This window comes from Protopterus annectens, chromosome 6.part1 (genome assembly GCF_019279795.1).
Source record: "Protopterus annectens isolate FY-2018-M chromosome 6.part1, PAN1.0, whole genome shotgun sequence".
NCBI lineage: Eukaryota > Metazoa > Chordata > Ceratodontiformes > Protopteridae > Protopterus > Protopterus annectens.
The window spans coordinates 150,025,956-150,047,425 of record NC_056738.1 but is presented as its reverse complement, the minus strand read 5'-3'; the positions used below and the strand labels follow the sequence as shown (position 1 = coordinate 150,047,425).

Sequence of the window (21,470 nt, the reverse complement as noted above, 5' to 3'; positions counted from 1 at the left end):
TGTGTGTGTGTGTGTGTGTGTGTGTGTGTGTGTGCGTGTGTGTATGTATCAGCTACCTGGGTAGAGACATGAAGCATTGGTTGGACAGAGAGTGTACTGGAGGTTTTAGCTTGCCCAGTTAGGCTGAGACCTGGACCCTATAACTGTGTCAGTGGGGAGTCTTATTGGGGACCTGGTGAGCAAAGGAGCAACAAGCCCCAGACTGACTGTGATCTCTGTGTGCACTTAAGGGGAATTGTACTTTACTGTGTGCATTAGTTATCCTTTCCTCTCTTCTAGGAGATGACCTCCCTGGTGTTAATGGTGAGGACTGAGGCTCCTTGATTGCTGGGCCAGGGCACGGTCATCACAATAACACTTCTTATTTAATTTTTAGAGAGCTTCAAAGGGAATGCAGGGCAGTTTAAAGAACAAGCAAGTTCTTATTTTTTTCAACCTATGTATTCATAATCAGTATAATTCTCCCATTGTCCCCTATTATTCCCATTTTGTTATGTTAAGTCATAACCAAACTCTTCTGCAATCATCCTGACACCACCCACATCAACATATGTCTATTCCTGGAAAGGGGTCAGTAATATTTTTGCCATATATTTGGAATTCTTGACTGTTTCTACACACAGTTTGAGCTATCCGATCTTAGTATTCTATCTGCCTTTGAGCTATCCAATCTTAGTATTCTGTCTGCCATAACCAGATTTATCAGATTCTCAAAGAATGTATATCTCTGTTTCTTGTATAGATTACAAACAACTACTACACCTTATTTTCCAAATACTACACCAAGGGGTGGCATTTCTTCTCTTGTTCCTGTATATCTCTCATACCCACTGGAAGTCAGTCCTAAATTCCCATACCTGTCAGTACCGTAACATGAATTACTTGTCCCTCTATCTGCTTTCCACCTTTAATTATATCATTATAACTCTGTCATCATCCTATGACTGTCATGTTTGACATCACTAAACTCTACATCTTTGTTCTTCCTGTATTTTTTGCTCAAAATTGCTTTTTTTCTTTTCTCTGTTCATTGACTAACTTCTTGGTTGCATATATATATATTTTCTCTACTTATTTCTGCTTTCCTCATTCTGTGCCTCTTGTCATGTTTTGAGTTATCTGACATAAATACTCCATTTGCCTTCTTTGTTCCTTTCAACTTCCTTTTCCATTATTCTTTTTTTTTTCTTTTTCTTCTTTTATGGTTTAACTATGTCTCTTTCATCAACACAACTGCATACCGGATTCCTTGCAATCCTTTTCCAATGTTTTCTTTCAACAGCTTTAAGTGTTGAGGTTGAGTCCACCTGATTTTCTTGTTCCTTTCCATTTCCATCTTTTAATCGTAGACTTCTTAAACTCTTACTTAAATCTTGTACTTCTATTCAAAGTCTGTTGATATCATCTCTTGCATTTCCAGTCATTCACTGGCTAATTTGTTTCATTAAAAAAAGCCTTAGATCTGGTTGGATCTTTCAACTGTTTCAATTGTTTTTGCAAGACTGTAGATGAACATACTGTTCTCCTTGGTTGGAATTCATCCACCAGAGACATTTACGTGTGTTTTGGGAGTCTTTATCGATATGTAAAGAATCCAGTGAAGTAAAATTCCCTTTCATGTTTTCAATAGAGATAGATGGGAAGATAGTGGAACAGGTAAACAGCTTCAAGTATCTGGGAGGGGTGGTTGAGGAGAAGGGTAGTCTGAATGAAGAGGTCAAAGCTAGAATCAGAGGGGCTGCAGCCAACTGGCATAGAGTATCAGGTGTAGTATATGACAAAAGAATGCCAAAGTAGCTGAAAAGTAAGGTGTACAAGACAGTGGTGCGACCAGTACTACTGTATGGTACAGAAACCTGGGCAGTAAAGGCAGAACAGTTGAAGAAGCTAGAGGTGATGGAAATGAAGTGCCTGAGAAAGGTGGTAGAATGCACACTGCGGGACAGGCGAAGAAATGAGGACATAAGAGCAGAAGCCAAAGTAGCTCCAATTGCAGAAAAGATCAAAGAAAACAGATTACGATGGTATGGGCACATGTGTAGAAAAGCAAAAGACAATCTGGTGAGGGAGATTTGGGACAGACAAGAAAAAGGTAAGAGGAAGCGAGGGCGTCCAGCAAAGAGGTGGATGGATTGTGTGAAAGAAGATTTGCAACAGTCAGGCATGAGTGTTGAAGAAGGCAGGAGAGTGGCACTGAATCGAGAGAGTTGACGACAGTTAATACGATACCCCGACCCCATGTAAATGGGAAAAAGGGGATGATGATGATGATGATGTTTTCAAGACAATCTTTGTCTGATAATTCAGTTTTCTCATAATTTTCACATTAACTTTCACTGTTCAGCTGAGTATTTCTGAGTTTTTTTGTTTCAGTTTATCTCAACTGTTAGAAAAATGTGATTTCTTGCTATGTACACTGATGGAGAAGATTACAAAATTCATGTTGCATCTTATCCAGTCCCTCCCTTGATAAATTCTGTACACTAATTTTCTACCTAATTCAGTCAGAGACATTCCATTATTTTCCCTGCTTAGCAGACTAGTGTCAGAAATGTTCAGTAATAGTCATCATTACATCCTGTTTAGCACAAGTAATCTGGGAGTAATGATCTAGTTATCATAAAGTAGGGCAGGTGGAGTCCATAACTTTGATAACCAACGTACTGAATACATCAAGATCTATCATATAACATACAGAGTTTGGGAATTAGCCCAAATCATTTTATCTGAGCTAGTCAGTATCTTGCCTACAGACTGTCAGATAAAAGTCTCAATTATTTCAATAATATCTCAAGAAATGTTTCTGATGAGAAAGACCTGATTTTATACTTTTCCTGTATAACAATATGGTCTTGCATTCTTAGGATGTACCATCCAAGCTTTTTATGGTCTTCTGTTGTCTTGTTTTGACGATGGTGATCTAGTATGATGTGTTGTTTTTGTTGCACCTCAGTAAATAATGAAAACATCAAATGTAAGATTATTGTTAAAATATTGCATCTTATAGTAGTTCTGAGACTTGTAACTGTGAGTTCAAGAACTATGAAAAAAAAATTAAATACAGAACAGTGAATGCCAATAATTGCTGTCCTCCTTTAAAGTGTTTTTTGCATCCTCCTACTTAAATATACTCAATCTGAGACCTCATACCTTTGAAACATGGGAATACTTCAAGAGAATTTGATCTCAGACTTAGTACATGGAAGTCTGCATTTCTGCACATTCAGTCTCACTATTCCAGGATTCACATTAATGAATCTCGGAATGATAAACGATTACCTAAAAATGCTGCTTCAAATATTACTTACCCAAATAAGTTAACTTTAACACAACAGAGGCACAGTAAAAGTGCATAAATTCAACTATTACTTGTATAAAACTGCAAAATCCTTCTTCAGCTTGTATACTATTTCATAATTAAAACAAGGACTTATATCACTGTGAATATGACCTCATTATGCATTACAAATGTAAAAACTTGATTAATTCAAACCACTTTATGTGGCAACACATTATTAGTACAATTTTTAAGAAATCTGAGGCAGCTGTCAGTAATAAATGCACAGTGACATGACTATTCTCAGTAGTACTATAATGGCTTATTACTCTTTCTCTAAATGCATATGTTATCTCACTTCAGCAAAACAGAGGCTGGCTGCAATAGCATAATAGACAGCTTATTATATTCCTTAACATTGTAGTACCCTGTTGCTAACTAGCAGCTGCCCTCAGGCAATTCCTCATGATTCTCACAATTAAAATATAAAATATAAAACCATATCCAAGAGTTGCTCAGCCTAGTGTATAATTCTTAATAACCCTAACAAAGTTGTTGCAAAACATTATCCAGAAATAGCTATCAATAATAAAATCACAGCTAGTATTAGTTTCTGCTGCACCAGGCCATGTCTTCTTCAAAACCTTGAGTATAGATTCATCATAGTAATACATCATAGTAATCTTTCTGAAAATTATCTTAAATACACATTTCTCCCCTACTTCCTATATTTGGCACCTCTTTTAGAATGCTTATTTCCTCTTCTTTTCTTCTTTATTCAGATTGTTTGCCTTCTTGTCCACTAAGCTATTTCTGTTGCTTTGTTTGAATATCAGCATAGACAGTAAACACCTGCATTTAATAATATGATAAATTATTTTGACAGTATATAAATATAACTAAGGATAATAGCACTATTAATGTTCTCAGCATTATAATGTTATAATTTGTTCCAACAAATGGCAGGTCAAAACTTTGTTCAGTTAGCAACTCTTTATAATCTTAAACTTTAACAGTATCAGTGCCATGACAGGTAACACAGTCATCTTTGGTGCAGAAGGCTGTGGGTTCTATTCCCGTATGAGGCAGCTTGAATTCTGACACTACGGTGCAGCGTAAGGGAGGTGCTGCACTCCTGATTGCATCATCTTTTGGATGAGATGTTAAACCAAGGCCCCATCTGCTTGACTTGGTGGTAACTTAGGTAGATGTAAAAGATCTCACAGCATCTATTGAAAAAACAGTAGGGATCCTTTATTTATATACAAAAAACTGTTATTTACAAAATATTTACATATTTACAAATATTTGCAAATGTACATATATAGCTATACAAGTATGTTTACACATATTCATAATTTCCTTTACAAGGATACTAAATGTTCATCTCTATTAGACCCCTACTCCTTTTTCCATAACCACCATCTGATTTTACTTAATATTGTCGCTAAAATCCATTTACCATTAAACATAATTTTATTTATTCTTTCATTCCGTATAGCCCATATAACATAAAATAACTTTTTGTCTATTCTTTTAACATATTCTTTACTTCTATTCTTATAATATCCATTTTAATCATCAGTGTTTATTTTATCCACTTCTTTTATACCTTTGAAAAAAAATCATCTTTACATAGTTTTTCACCATAACTTTTTCATTCTTTTACATTTCAAAAACACATGTTCCGAAGTTTCTTCTTCTTGACAGTGTAAACATATTCTGTCACTTTTCTTCTTATATGGTATATTTCCTTTTACTGGCAATTTGTCTGTTATCAGTCTCCACAAAAAATCTTGACATTCTACTTTCTGATTAAACCATTTGTGTCTTATTTTTTTAGCTTTCATTTTTTGTCTGTTAGCAAAACCAAACAAAAACAACCAGCATTATTTGTTCATTTATTTTAAGTTTCAAGTGGTTTTAGTTTTTGTATTAAAGGCCAGAAACAAGGTCTGAGTTGAATGACTGACTTTTTGGTTGTTTCTGTTTGGTTTTGTTTAAGTTTATCCCAAAACTGTGTGGTTTGGAGTTTTTTGTTTGTTTGGTTTTTTTTTTTTTTGCCTGTTAGATTTTCCCATGGTTTTACATAGTAATAGTTTACCATTACATTCTTATACCATACTTTTCTATAATTTTCTATATTATTAATTTTTATTTTCCACAAAAATATTTTTTCTTAGTAACATTTTATTTCTTTATTTATGCACTCATTTTCTCTTTTACTTTTTTTAACCATACATCCAAATTTATCATACTTATAATTATACAATTTTACTAGAACTCTCTTATCTTTTTCATTTATCCACTTTAACACTTTATACAAATATAATGAAGCAGCATATACCACTAGGTTAATTAACTCTAAACCTCCTTCCTTATTTATATACAAAACATGTCTTTTTAGTGGGTTTAATATAGAACCCATATAAATAGGCTGTATACATTGCCCATCTCATAAGTAAGGGTATTGCTTCCAGAAAAAAAAGAGGTCATAACCCCCCTGTACTCATCCCTCATCAGGCCAATAATTGAGTACAATGCTGCCTTTGATATGTACCTTACCAGTCACCTGCAGCAATTAGAGAGACCTTAAAGGTTTCTTACAAAGAAAATTCAAGGCCTTCAGCACGTCATATGTTGACAGACTGAAATCACTGTCTCTATACTCTGTGTCATACAGATTACCCAGAGGAGATCTGTGCCTTGCATTTAAAGCAATCTCAGATCCTGCTTTAATGGAAATGCTATACATCCATAAGTCAAATGGTACTCATTGCACTTGCTCTAAGGACCTTAACCTAGTATGTGACATGAACAGTATTTGCTGTAGAGACAGATTAATTTCCCAAAGGTTACCTACCTCTCCTGTGGAACAATGTTCAAATTCAGGTAAAGCAGAGCTCCTCACTGGCCCTATTTCAGCATAATTTGGATGATTGGATAGGAAACAGTAGGTGTTGATTTTACCTCTACTTGAAACATTGACACTCTAGGGAAAAGGAATGGAAATTGGCTAGGCTTGTAAGGGATCCAGGGCTATTAGCCTAGTAACTTCCTATGATTCTATGATCCTATGACTCTAAATGAAAAACATATCTGTACTGATTCCTTTTTATATACTTTTGGCAGCATAAATACACTTGCAAAGTATGCTATTTTTCTCATCAGTACTTAATTTATCAAATAAGCCTTTTTTTCTGAATGATAATGTACATGTTCTCCAGAAAAGACGTTTGTTTTATTTCATCTATTATATTTTCACCATTGAATTCTACATACAGTTTTATTCCTAAAATTTATACCTAACACAGAAATTTCATTCATTGTAAAATATGTATCCTCTCTCTTTACTACATCACCTAAGCCTTTATTTTTGCTTTATTTAAAGCCATCCTTATCATATCTAGACACTTGTTTCTGCAAATTATTACTTATTGTATCTATTTTGTTTTTGCAATTATTATAATGTCATCTGCATATGTTAACAGGACTGGAATTCTAAACCCTTTAGGTGTTATATACACTGCCTCCTTCATTTTGTAATGTATTTGTTATACTATCACATTCATAACTAATGCAAAGAATATGCAACTTATTGGACATCCCTGTCTTACACCATTCTTCATATATACCTCTTGGATTAACCAGCCATTTAGAAATATTTTAACTTTATTATTACTATATGTAGACATACATAATTTCCTAATTTTCTCACTTATATTATATTATTTCATTATTACCTATAAAATTTCAAGTCCAATTGTGTCAAATGCCTTATTAAGATCTACTATCATGATTTTTGCTTCTTCTTTTCTGTTCATAATATCATCCACAGTTTCTCTATCATTATCTTGACAACCCTTCCCATTTATACTATATATAACATTGTCTTCCATAATATTTCCATTTTAGTTTCAAATATCTTTTTTATTATTATAATGAAGATCTTGTAATCATTATTAATCAATATAACACTCTCCAATTTTTAATTGTCTTCTATCTTCCTTCTTTCAAATGAATTTAAGTATTCCACTGTATAATTATTTATACATAAAACCTTCATGTAACTATTCATTCAAAATCTTTAAAAATATATTTTTTTACCAGTACCTTACATTTTTGTACATTTTATACATTATTCCATTTGGTCCTGCAGCTGAAGCTATATTTACTTGTGCTAATACTTTATCTAGCTCATTTAAAGAAATATCATGTTCCAACTCTTTATTCTCTTTTTCTGTTAACTTTTTTACTTTCCATGTTTTTTTTCACTGCTTTCGTTTTTTTCTTTAAACATTTCTTATATATATTGTATTGCACTATTAATCTTTTCCTGGGTTCTTTCTAGTTCTCCTTTTACATTTTTTTATTTCTCTGTCATCTTTCTTTACTAATCTACTTAAGTAACTTGATACATTTCTTTTCCCTTGTAAAAAGTCTTTGCTTGTATAACAATTCTTATTTTTTCCTGATTTCTTTCATATAATTCTTTTTCTTTGTCAAAGTATTTTCTGTCATTATGTTACAAATCTTTCAATGCATTCTTATATGTTCTTTTCTTTCTTTATTTTCCTCACATTACATTGCCACTGTAAAAAACAATTTTTATATTTTTCTTTAAATATCATCTACCTTTCAGACCAATTTTTATAAAATGTTCTCACAGTAATATGATTTTTCCATAACTGTATCATTAATCTCTTTCCTTCTTTATTACATGCTATTTCATTTATCTTTTTATTCCTTTGTCTAATTTTTATATAGTCCTCATTTTTCTTTATCTCTAGCCATATTGCAAGATGATCAGAAAATCTTGTTTCAACTACTCCCCTTCTCCTATAACTAAACCTTCTGATACAATAAAATAATCTAATTTTATGCATACCGCCTCTGGAAGTCTGTGAATTTTTGTACCAGAGTTTTAACTTACCACATCTTATAACTGCTAACATTTTCCTTATATCATTTCCTGTCTATTTCCACTTGCCTCTTAAATCACATTTAAATTCTCCTGTTATTATAATATTCATAGTTGTACTACATAGTCTAAAATCTGATGAAACAAGCTTTCTTTTTTTATAATTTGTATACGCATATAATGTTATATTTCTATAAACTTGTTCTTTCCATTTTAAATCTGCAGTCTTCCCATTTTTGCTAAAGTTGCATCTAATATTTTTACTATATTTCTACAGAATACGACTATTCCAGAACATCTCCCATTTCTGAAATTCCAGATTATCTTTCTACTCCATAGTTTCTCTGTTTGTAATCTTTCTTAATTTGTTAATATAATTACATCTACATCACATGTATTACACCACTCTCCAAAATCCCTATCTTACTATATTCTTAATTCTATTCACATTTACAGAAAGCACTCTAACATTTTTATTTTCCCTTTTCCTTGGATTCACAGTTTCATAAGTTTTTAGCTAATCACCATGGCTAGCTTTCTTAATAGGCCATTCTAAGCCTAGACAATTTCCCTCCCAAAGGTACACTGTACCTTATGTCTGTGAGTCAAACACCTTAACTATTATACCAACCCCCAATTATTAGCTGTATACATTCTTTTTCATCCATTCCCTTTCTTTTATCTTTTATAATTATCCCATAAACTATCCCTTAAAATATTCTTTTTCTGTCTTTTACCATTACCATTTTAACTATAGAATTCTTTTATTTCTTTTACTACTTCCCAATTTATGTATTATTCACCACTTATTTCAGAACCTTATTCTATGTTCTCTTATTTTTTTCCCTCATGAATTTTTTCTTGTATTTCTACTACTTCTGAAATTTCTTCTCTTTGTTCATTTTCTTCTTCCTTACTCTTATTTTAATTTTTGCAATCCATCCATAAATGTCCAATTTTGTTAAATGTATAACATTTCAATTCAGATTTTTGCATTGTGCCCCATTCCCTACAAATATAACATTTTCTTTTGTCACATTTACTTAACAAATGTCTTTTTTTCCTTAAAGAAAAACATGTTTTGGCTTGTGCCCACTATTTTATGACACCCCATTCCCCTCCACATTTATCACACTTGGTATATGTATAATTTTTTTTCTCTTTCTATTTTTAACACAATATTACAATCCCAGCTACCAGTCCATAAACCCCTTTTGTCATAAACTTTTGCAATGTCCAGTACTTCTTTACATAACGTTTACAAATGCCCTTCCAAAGCCTTTCTTTTGAAATTGTACATGGATTTTCTTTTATGTTTCTTTGTTAAATGGCTTTATAACAAAATGATTTCATGGGTTACAGTCTTTCTTTTTTTTCATATTCTCCCAGAAAAATTTCCATTGAAAAAACAGTCTCAAATATAATGTCACAAAATGGGCTCTTACCTCATGTGCTTTTACACCTAATGGAGCTATTAAGTTGTCTCGTACTTCATATCTGTCCATTTCTTTGTCTTCTTTACTTTGAATCCTTACATTGTACTTGAATTTTTCATTTTCTTCTGCCTTCTTTTCTGCTACTTCACTTTGCCTTTTTTTTGCTTTCTGTGCATATGTTTCTTTTTTCATCTTACCACTATTTTTCAGGATTGTCTTTGCATCCTCTTTTTGTATTTTCTTCATAATGTCCCCCCAGGAAATATCTCCTTCATTTTCTGTCTCACTCTGCACCATCATTTCTTTAAGTAAATCATCCCACAACTCTCCCAAATGATGGCTATAATTATACAGCCATCATTTACTGACTCATCTCCATCAAACAGATTTCTTTGAAACATTTCCTCAGAATTCTGCACACATTCTCCAGTCACGATGTTTGTTTGTTTTTTTTTTTTTCTGTACTTGTTTTCACCACTCCATCATCTCCTTCTCTCTCTGCCTGCCTCCCTGTTTCTCCAGGCCATCTTTGTGCCTGGAACAGAAACAGGAAGAGCTTCTCCAAAATGGGTTCCACTAACAACAATGATGAGTAGGGAATGTTCTCTGGTGCCCTAGCCTGTTTTCCCTGATGCATAAATACCACCTTGGGTCTGCCTTGAAAAGAGGCTACTAACTTAGTGGGACTACTTGGTCAACAAAAGATGAATAAAATAAGTAAACAATCTTAAACTTCTCTCATCTTTGTTCCTGCTTGAATTAATGCTTACAACAGAACTGAACTTATGTTGTATGCTAATGTTTACGGATGTAATTTAAGCTGTTCTTCTCTCACTGCTCTTCATCAAAAGTACATTACACATCTAAAAGCAAAACACCAATTGAATCATTGAGCAAATGAAATCTTAACCCTTTTGTCTCATAAACTGATAAAGAGCCTTCTGCAGAATCGATAGTGTATCTCACAAAATCATTACATAACCAGTATTACATAACAAGCAAATCCCTCCAACATAATTCTAATGAAAAGAAAAATATTATTGAATAGGACATAATTTTAATAAACTTTTAAAACTAATGCTATTGTTTAGTCCTGGGAAATGATTACCATTTAAAAGAAGTTGCCAGCAGTATGCTTTGCATTCCAACATTGAATTAAACCCCCCACTTCCCTTTTTTGCATTATGTATAACTGCAAAAATAATAATAATAATAATAATTGCTTATGGGTATTGCATTAGGTTGTGTGTTTAAAAAACAAACATTTTTGTTGTTTTTGCTTTTATGCTCATAATTTTTTGACCCATCTTTCTGTCTTCCCTATGTAGTAACATTCACATCCAGATCAGGCAGCAATATACACGACCAAGGTACTATTATAAAGTGTCCATTGATACGATAAACCTCATGTTAGACAACAAAATGGAAGGTCCTTCATAATGAAATGGCAATATTTACATGGTTCATATTTAAATATTCCTTTGCTTTGAATGGACAAGGAAGTATTCCTTGCATGTTTCAACAATTGTAAATTATTTATTTATCTTTTGCTGGCCAGGTTAGTCACACTAAGCCAGTGTCCTGTTTTTTGGGAAGACCCAAGGTGGTATTTATAGTGATAAGTGGAAATTTGTTAAAGGCACAGGGGAACCTCCTCTACTCTGCAGGTAGAACTTAGAGGAGTTATGGGGACTCTAGGGAAAGATAGTGAGAGATGTTGAGCAGGAGACTGACTCCGTGGTAACAGCACTGCAATCAAGTGACAAAAGTACTCAGAAGCGTCTGATAATTGAGTGCCAGACTATAGATACTGAAAATAGTGAGAAATTATGGTCAGAGATCACCGGAAAAATTGAAGCTGCTGATTCTCCTCATCATTTCATGTGTGATATCTCTTCTACTTCTGTACCTCATAATATTGGAAACAGTACAAGAAAAAAAAAAATCACAGACAATTTTTCTGTTTTTGTCTCTTCTCAGCAGCAGTAAGTAATAAAGCCAAGAGACATGGGAAGTAGATCGTTTGCTGAAGCTGTGTAGAGCAAACATGCTATTGTGGAGCCTGAGAAAGTTGCTGACACTTTAGAATACTGTAGATTCTTACTTCATTTTCATTTTGTCACTGGGTGGGGTGGTGGTGGAATGGACAGATATCATTTTTGGAGAGAAGTTCTTGCTCCGCTTCGAATTGATATATCACAGGTAAGAGTAAATCCCTATCCTGCACTAAGCAATAACAATACTTTCAAAATGTATTAAAATTATGCCCTCTTAGATATTTTTTTTTACATTTCATTATAACTGTGTTGGTGGGATTTACTTGTGAATTGATTATGGAATTTATGACTTACATTTAGAAACCAAATGTGTTCTCCAGCAGATATTCAGCAAGTTTGAAAAGCAACCTAGCACTAATCATTGGTTGCAGTTCCAGCTGTATGATTTGCAGCTAAACAAGAAAGATAAATACTGATTTGATCCAGTGACTCTTTTTGTGGTGGTGGTGGGGGGGGGGGGGATTTTGAGAAAGGAATGAAATCAACATTGTGATATTCTGAAACATTTATGGAAAATTAAGGCTACAGTGAGACTGTGGACTGGTAGAAGTATTGTGGACTTATTAGGGGTTAATCAAGTTTATGTGAAAACTAGTAGATACGTTGTTCAGCATGCTGAACAACCTAAATACTGCTTTTTATGTGAGAAGGAGGGACATTTTAGATGTCACTGTCCTTGTTTATTCTGCATAGAGTGTGAGAAACAGGGTCAAAATAGTGCTTATTGCCAAAATAATGACAGGATGTGGTAGCAATGAACATTTTTTGAATACATTCATCTGAAAATATATAGCAGAACATAAAAATGTAAGTGAAGTTTCTGATTTACACATTTTGAAAAAAGAATTTTGTCAGCATGATGCCACTCACCCTAAGTTGAAGGGTGGTCATGATGAGAAGTCTGTTATAAACTATGTGTCAGAGTTAAATGTGGATATGCATTCTGAGGAAGAAAGTACTGTCAGTAAGTATCCCAACCAGTGTTTAAAAATGGAAATTAAAAAGGAAAGGGTGGTTTAACCGGAAGGAGAGGCCTCACACATGAAATGTTTAACATATGGGTATTAATATTGCATATTATGTATCAAGGACATAGATGGAGAATAATAAATGTTTACATACATGCTAGTCTAAATAAAAAAAAAAAGTTATGGGATAGTTTAGAGCTGTGGTGGAAATTTAAAAGCATGCTTATTTGGGGGGAGAAAAAAGAGAAAAGGTAAAAGTTTTGAAGATGTTGATATACAAAAGTGCAACATTTATTTATATTACATTCTTTAAGTTTTAGATGCCTACATGATTACACTTATAAATTGAATATTTTTTCTACATGCATAGGTTACATTTTTTGAGTAGCAATTTGGTTGAAGGAGATGGATTGTAGGGAATTATTTTTCAGATCATATGGTTTTATGGATGTGCCTGGAGATAAAATCACTGTTTCATACCTGTTGTTTACATGTTATATGAAAGTATTCTGCATGATATTAAGTGAAAAATCACATGGTCAGAGTTTGGAGAGACCATGCAGATTTAAAGCTTGCTTATGCATCTTGGGAAGAATGGTGTTTTTATAGAAAATTATTAATGGAATATAAATGTCATTTGACCAGAGTTAAATTGATGGCAGTTCAAGCTACGTCAACATCTATCATAAGAGTATGATAGAGCAGTTCTATCAAAAGAAACATTTTTTTGTAAAAAAGTCAAGGGAATATAATGAGAAAAAAGTAACATAATGGCTTTATAACTCAAAATATAAAAAAGGCAGGACCAGAAGAAGAAACAGCGATATTTCCCAGACTGATACAATAAAGATAAATGCTGCACCAAGGGTTATTACTCAAGAAAAAGTTGTAGTTACAGATATTCCATAACTTATATGGCAGGTAGAGTTTTGCTACATGAAGATGCATACAAAATTACAGATGATAATTCCTCAGATATAAAATGTTTTCCTTGGAATTTGGATAGTGCAATACTGTATAAACCTTTTATACTCATGAAATTGAAACCATCCTTAGGGAGATTCCAACTAAGTCTACACCAGGAGAAGATGGGCTACCTTATTTTTTATTATTTCAGGGTATGTCAGCTGATGTGAAGCAGTCTTATGTGTCTTTACTAAGTTTAATATGAATTAGAAAAGCTATAGAAAATATTAATAACTGGAGGCCTGTTTTATTGCTTATTTGCGACTATAAATTATTAGCATATATGTTTCAACAAAGAGTGAAATATTTATCAGCAGAAATATATGGACTATCTGGTAACTTGAGTTAATCAGGAATATTGTTTATTGTAAAAAAGTACATGAGAAGAGTGTATCATGGTATTTTGTGTAGATTAATACATACACAGAGAAGAATATATCAAGGATTCTCATTAAATTTGCTTTTATTTGGCATATACTCTATTACTTTGGCACATTAAGTTAAGATACAGATATCTAGAATCCCCTTCAATTTTACAGTATTACTGATATGTACATGACTGACACAACTGAGTATTTCTGGTCTTTTTTAAACACAGTGAAGGGAGCACTGCAGTTCTTACAATTGCATATATGTTATAAAAAAAGAGTATTGGCTATGACTTTCAAGGAGAGATAAGAAGGATTTATTTCTTCAAATATACCCTTTCTATGGTAAGAATATAGTTTTGTTCTAGGGACATTAGTTATGAGAAATGGGAAGACTTTTTACAAGTTATGTTAGTAAGGTCTAGAAATTGAAAATATTTTCTATGACTTATGCAAAAAGTATAGTTATTGAAAACATTTATACTTCCATTAGATAGATGTAATAGTTTGGTTACTTCCAAAAAAAAGTGGAAACAAAAATGTTTAGGTATTTTCTTTTCTGTTATATAAGGGAACATATTAAACCCATAAAAAGAGGATTTTATATAGGCCTAAGCAGAATTATGGATTAGATAAGATGCATTCAATTTTAGACTTTTATGGGATTTTTTTTAGATGTTTATGAAACTTAGAAATACTGGATTTGTATGCCTTATGTGACTATTGTTGGTAAGTATTAGAAAGAAATAAAACAATCAAATCAGTCTTTGTTGGTCTAAAAATGAAAGTATGGAAACTATCTATACAAATAATTACTTCAGAATTTCCTAATTGAACTTGTGTAGTACTAAAGCCTTTTCTATAACCTGGTAGGGATCATTACCGAGTCAGATTTTAAGTGGTTTGTGTACAAGACTGAGTCTGTATGACCAATATACATTTATCGTGATAAAAATGCCTTAATCACTGAAGGAAGCTGATGATAGCCGATAGTATCATAAAAAAATATATATATTTAAAAATGTATTTAGCACTTTTAACCTTCACTGAGGTCTTCTTCTGATTATTACATGTAAAACAGCTTACACCTTATATACACTAAAACAGTCACATGACTCATCACCTGATAACTCATTCTAGTGAACAACCTATTTACACTTGTTCAATCATCTCTTTTGGATTGAAAGGAATTCATAATTTACTACACCATTTAATTCTAGATAAACAATAGCATTCAACAACATTTGTCATTTCATTTCTCTAACATCTAGCTCAGTGTCTTTGTCACTGTTAAATTCTTCTGAAACATGGTCTGTTACATAAAAAAATATTAAAACTAACACAGTTCATTGAATGTTTACTCAAAGCATTGTTCTCATTTGTGTATTTCACAGCATAATGATGTTGGTAAATGCATCTCTTAAAGCATCTATTTGTTTTTCCTATGTAAAACCCTTCACGCACTGTGCACTGAGCACCATACACTACAAGACTAGAAATACATGTGAAGTAGATGGGTGCCCAATATGTCCCCTTGGTGACTGTAGATTTGGACTTTCAGGAATATACCTACACATTGAATAGGTCAGACATTTAAAAGACCCACTTTTCCCTTTTGTAAATTCAAGATGTTTCCTCTCCAAAATGCCTTTTATATTTTTTCCTTTTTTATTTATAAACATTAGTTATCTACTTAATGTTTATAACACTGCATCATTTCCTGAGGAAAAAAAAACCACCAGTTATCATTCATAATATTTTTAATAGTTGCAATATCAGCTGAAAAAACAAGGGACATGGACACTGTTCAGTCGAAGTGCTTTTCATTATTAAAATTCCCATTTAGAACTTCTTCTGAAACTTTATCAATAACCTCCTAGTAATGCTCTCCTAAAATAAACCTATTTAGTTATTTTACATCTGTGGTAAGCTGTTTAACTCTAAATAACTGTCCTCTAACCATGCTTCAGATAGCTGTGGGAGGCATACTGCTATAATGTAATATAGCATTACTTGCAGTGTCCTTATAAATAATCATAGTATGCAACTTGTTGTCTCCCTCTTTTTTATATACCTCCACATCTAAAATAATAATCTTATGCATGTGACTATAACAGTGACTGTAACAAGCAAATTAGGGAAGAACATACTCTCACTGATCTTATTGATAAACCCAGCTACCTCTTCTTCACTATTCTCCCAAATAAAAATATATCATTAGTAAAGCAATTATATATACTCTTATAACCTGACATATCATTTAAGACATATGCATCCCATTATGCCATAACTAAATTAGCATAATTGTGTCACATTCTGGCACCCATAGCTTCCCCCTTCTGTCGAAAAAAAATGTCCATCAAAGGAAAAATAATTGTTATGTAGGACTTGCTCAATGCAATCTATTTAAAAACTAATTTTCTTATTCTGTATTCCACACCCTTATAATAACACTTCATGCAGAACGACAGTATATAATGATTGCATATCTACAGTAACTTTCAGAACTATCACTAACTTTTTTAGTGTTGATTTCTTCTAAAAAAAAGAAAGTTTCATATACAAAAGCACATGCTTTTTACTACAATAAACAAAAACATATCAATAAATTTAGACACTGCTTCCAGTGTTAATGCTGGACAGGAAGCTGTTGGCCAAAATGGTGTTTGAGCCACATTTTTATGTATTTTTGGAATACCAAATAATTTTATTAGTAATAGGTTATGATATGTAAAAATATTCATACATTTTGTGTGAAACAGTCTAGTTAATATAACAATTATATGACCAAGAATCAATATTTCTGCAAGCTTTCTTTGTTATACAACACATTTTCATAAAGAAGATGCATCTTCCAACATTTTCACCATACTGTTAGTGTGATCACTATTGTTCAAAACAACCATTGCTCCTCCTTTATCTGCATTCATAATATGTATCAAATTATCCCTCAAAAGTCTGTACTAACACTTGATTTCTTCTGCATTTAAATTGTAATGTCTTTGTTATTGCCCTTTTCACAAACCTGTTCAAAGGCATGGGTTGCTGTATGTAATGAGGGGTTGTAAATGCTGGGGACAACAAATCATTTTCTGTAGAAATATTTTGCTTTTTAATTAACACTTTTAGCTTCAATTCCCTTGTGAATCCTTTCAAACATCTAACAGTCCTCACCAACTCTGCTCTAGCAGAAGGTACAAAAGTAAACTCTTTTTTTTGTAAAACTTGGATTTCACTGTTACTCTGTTGTTTGGTAGATAAATTATATATCTTAAAATTGAATGGCATTATATGGTGTCCCACCATTTGCTCTTTTGATTGATGTACTAATGAAAATGCCTCCCTTTTTGTACTTGGGAAGGCATTCGCACTATCTGGGCCCAAGTTCTTGATTGAGAAGGTGACAGGGCATGAGAAATCTTCACTGTCTGGTGTGGTCTTACATTTATCCAGTTCTTCTTACCTCTGCTCTCCACATTGTTTGTCTTCAGTTTTTTTTTTTTACTGTCTCCTTGATTATGAAACCATATACCTCTCCTGGGACAAAAAACACTGTTGTTGAACATATGACCTTTTACCTGTTTCATCACTCTCTCCTTCTTTCACATAATTGTATGCAGATTATGCACTCACAGATGTTTCTTATAAGGTGGAACTGCTCTTTTGGAGATAATATTTTCTGTCCGTCTCAACTTTTCTTTTTTTTTCCTTGTTTCTTAATTATCTGTCCAAATTGCTGTTTTTTTTGTTGAACACTGAAAATTTATATTCTGTTTCAGACTCACTAGCTGCTAATGCAAGTTGGTGCATCTTCATTGTTTAATATGTAGATATATTTCTATAAGTGCACGTCTTTATTGTACAATTACCAAGAGGACATATGGGGCATCAGGCTACTTTACAAGTATTTCTACTTTTGCACTGCATGCTGCCTTATTTATTGATTGATTGATTAATTGATTGATTGATTGATTTTATTCCCTAAATGTTTCCCTAAGGCAGTTCTTGTTGTTCAGCTATTAAGAGACATGCCAATGCTTTTAATATATTCACTACTATTACACTGTAAGTACTAAGTAAAGCTGTGTATCCACTAAAATATTATGTTGGGTTGACAAAAAAAGAAAGAAATAACGCTGATCTTAATATCCTACAATCAGTGCCAAAGCACACATTTATCCCTATTACTTATTCTGGGGACTCAATAATAGAAAAAAAGTTTCTAAAAAGTAATGCAGAGTTGGCATTCATTAACAAAAAAGCAAATAAAAAAAGAGATGTATTTTACAAGTATGAAACTGACAATAATTATTTTCTTCATGCATCCTTTTCTATATGTGAATGCAGGAACCCAGCAAACGCTAAAAGTTTCAAAGAATTCAATAACAAACACATTTGTGGATGTTCAGTCCATGCAACACAAAGGCTGGACTAGCTGTAGATTGCTATAAAACCTTAGTCAAATCAGAAACCAGAAAATACTTTATTGCAATAACCGAATCATCTCAGCTTCTGAGATAAAATATTAGCAAAGGCAGTGAATAAAAGAATTTGACAGCTCTGCTGTTTTGGAAAATGGCCAATGGAGAGAGCATTTTAACTTAAGACATCTGAGCTGTGAATATATTTTCTCTAGCAGCCTACATGTATCCTTACATTCCAGAACATTTTCTGAATACTAATATTACAATGCATAAGCCAAGCAAATGCAAATATCTTATGAATAGCATCTGCTATTAAGAAGTTACAAACAATGTTAACAGCAAAAAGTCTTTGTTAAAATGGTAGCAGTCAGTGCATCTATAATCTTTGCATCAGTGAGGTAATGAATTATAATGCACACAAACACAGGATGATATTTTTGATTAATGTTTTTTAGATGTTCATATCTTGGTAACAGTACCACTTAGCCATATAGTATCAGGACACTTTTGTAAGCCAGATGTGAGTTTCACATGACAAGAAAGCCTTTCTGTTTCACATGACAAGAAAGCCTTTCTGAGTGCTTGTTTAATGGAGATAATAACATAAATACAAAAAGTTGTATAATTAGAAATATGAATAAAACTGAATATAGAACTTACAGTACAAATATCAATGACAATTTTCATCAACATCGTCTAAAATTACGCATGATGTACCAGCCCTTTACATAGGAGATTATGTTAGAAAGTCAGCCTAAATAAACTAGGTGACATTTTTACCTGATGAAACACGTGGTTTGGTGGCAAAAGCATACAAATGTGCTGCTTCTGTGATAGAATTATGATTTGGCTCCAATTTGCCATTTTTAATTGTCACTGACTACAGGTAGGCACAAGGAGAGAAACATCTGACTCAAAAAGTATAACAGACTGGGAGAAATGGAATGTCAGTGTTTAGTGTGACTCAGCAGAATTGTTTCCTAGCCTACTGCACACCCTGTCCAGCAGAGCCAGACAGGCAGTTCCTTTCAGTGCTGAAATGCTATATACGTACCTAGAATGCCACTAGCATCAAGAGAAGTTTGTTAGCGGATATCTTTAAGAGTGCTGCTATAGTTTGTATCCACACAAACTAGAATATTGTATACATTTAACTAAGCTTTTTAAGCTGTAACTTGCCAGTGTTCTTAACTTTTTACCTCCAGACATGATGGCTGTATTTGGTCCCTCTCCAATATGTCACCCGGTGTTTACATGGTACAGTCAACAGAGCCTCAAACAGATGTGTGGGTGGTTTGTTGCCATATTTTGATATGTTTGCCCATTCATAGCTTCTGCTATCCTCATATGTAGTCAATGCTACAGCAGCTGCTGCTGGAGTACCACACACTAGGCTAATGGTTCCTTTGTACAAGGAGTGTACCGGATGGCTTAGTTTTAGGGGTCATTTTGGTATTATTAGTTGAATGCCAGTTGGCCTACTACAAGTGCTTGCTTGCTGTAAGTAGCTTGTGACACATTTCCTTGCTGGTTCTTACCCTAACTGGCAAGTGCCCTAACTCCCACCAGCCTGACTGATCCTAGTAAATTATCTGTCCCTTCTACCACCTGCCCCTACTTAACTACATAGACCTACAAGAACCCTTACTGTATCCCTAAAACTTTCCAGCTGGTTCTCGACCCCAACCATAGCAAGTCCCTGATACCAGGCTATACCTAAATCTTTACTTCCCCCTCCCTTAAGTTCCCATTTGCTCCCTGAGGGTTAAACAGTACTTTCGCTCACTAACCTTAAACTTCATTCCCAGTTTCTAAACTTAAAACCTGCTTACAGCTCTCTAAACCTAAAATTATGATCCCTCCATAACCCTAAAACTCCTCTTTCACTCTTGAATTCTAAAACTCCCTTCCTGTTCCCTAAACCCCAAACCCTCCAATTGTTCCCTAACCTTAATCTCCCCTCCTGTTGCCTATGTTCCCATTCCCATTCCCTAAATTTAAAGTATCCCTCTCAAACATTGCCTAAAACCCCAGCCTGTACTGCCATCCCCAAGGCCACTGCACTACCCTTGCCTAAACTTGAATACTGTGTTCAAGCAAGATTCTTCAGGTCTGCTCTCTCCCCATGGCTGCCATACCTGGTATGAACACAGTACTCAAGTCTGAGCATGAGCAGACCACCATGGGAGCTGCCAGTCACCTGAGTCCCTAGCTGCAAGGTAGTGGAATTTGAGAATCTAAGGCTCAGGTGGCTGTCATACAGCCAATGTCAACTCTTTAGTCTCTCTCTCTCTCTCTCTCTGTTCAGTGATGGTGACATCAAATTTGGTTTGCTGAGACATTTTCAGAGGAGTCATTGAGAATTTCAAAGAACAGGTGATTGGATGTCATGTATTCAAGCCAGGCTTTGCGTTGTTGAGTCACACAATATTGAAAGTGTATCTAATTCAGCTATGTTCTTATTACACTAATTACAGAGGTCAGCAGCTTAGCTCTTACAGTCACTTTACTCCTACCTTCAGACAATGGTAATCTCAGTTAGAATAATAAGGAATGTGGGTATTGTGGCATAACCCCCACGTGAAGAGGCAGAGGGGCAAAATCTCCCATGTTAAGACCCTAAAATGTAGGTAGGTATGTTATGTGACTGCCATTTACTTCAGCTTTGCACAACATAACTAAGCTGGCCATTAGAGTCTGGGGGTTTAGATATGAGGCGCAGGCAGCTGTGTTTTAGAAACCCAGACATTGACATCCCACAGTTTATTCAATTTTCAGATTTTACTGTTTCCTTTTTTCCATCTTTCTTTGAGTTTTCCAGGAGTATCACATTTTAAGACAGTTGCCATAAAGCTGCCCTTTCTGATAACTTGACTACTGTTGTTTAAATCTGCCCTTGAACCTAAATTTAAGTCAAAGCTACTAGCAGTTAATAAGTCATATATGGGACCCAATTTCAAAAGACTTGCTTTTGGTGTGAATGACTTACTCTTCAGTAAGGCTGCCATGATTACTCCTGTGTAGGTTTGCCTTATGGATTGGCCTTATACCTG

General features: G+C 33.8%; 1 protein-coding gene across 3 annotated transcripts in view; it reads left to right on the top strand.

The window, feature by feature from the left end:
• Positions 1-21,470, top strand: part of G6PC2 (glucose-6-phosphatase catalytic subunit 2) — an 85,290-nt gene that overhangs the window by 22,714 nt on the left and 41,106 nt on the right. The gene's annotated exons all lie outside the window — the stretch shown is intronic.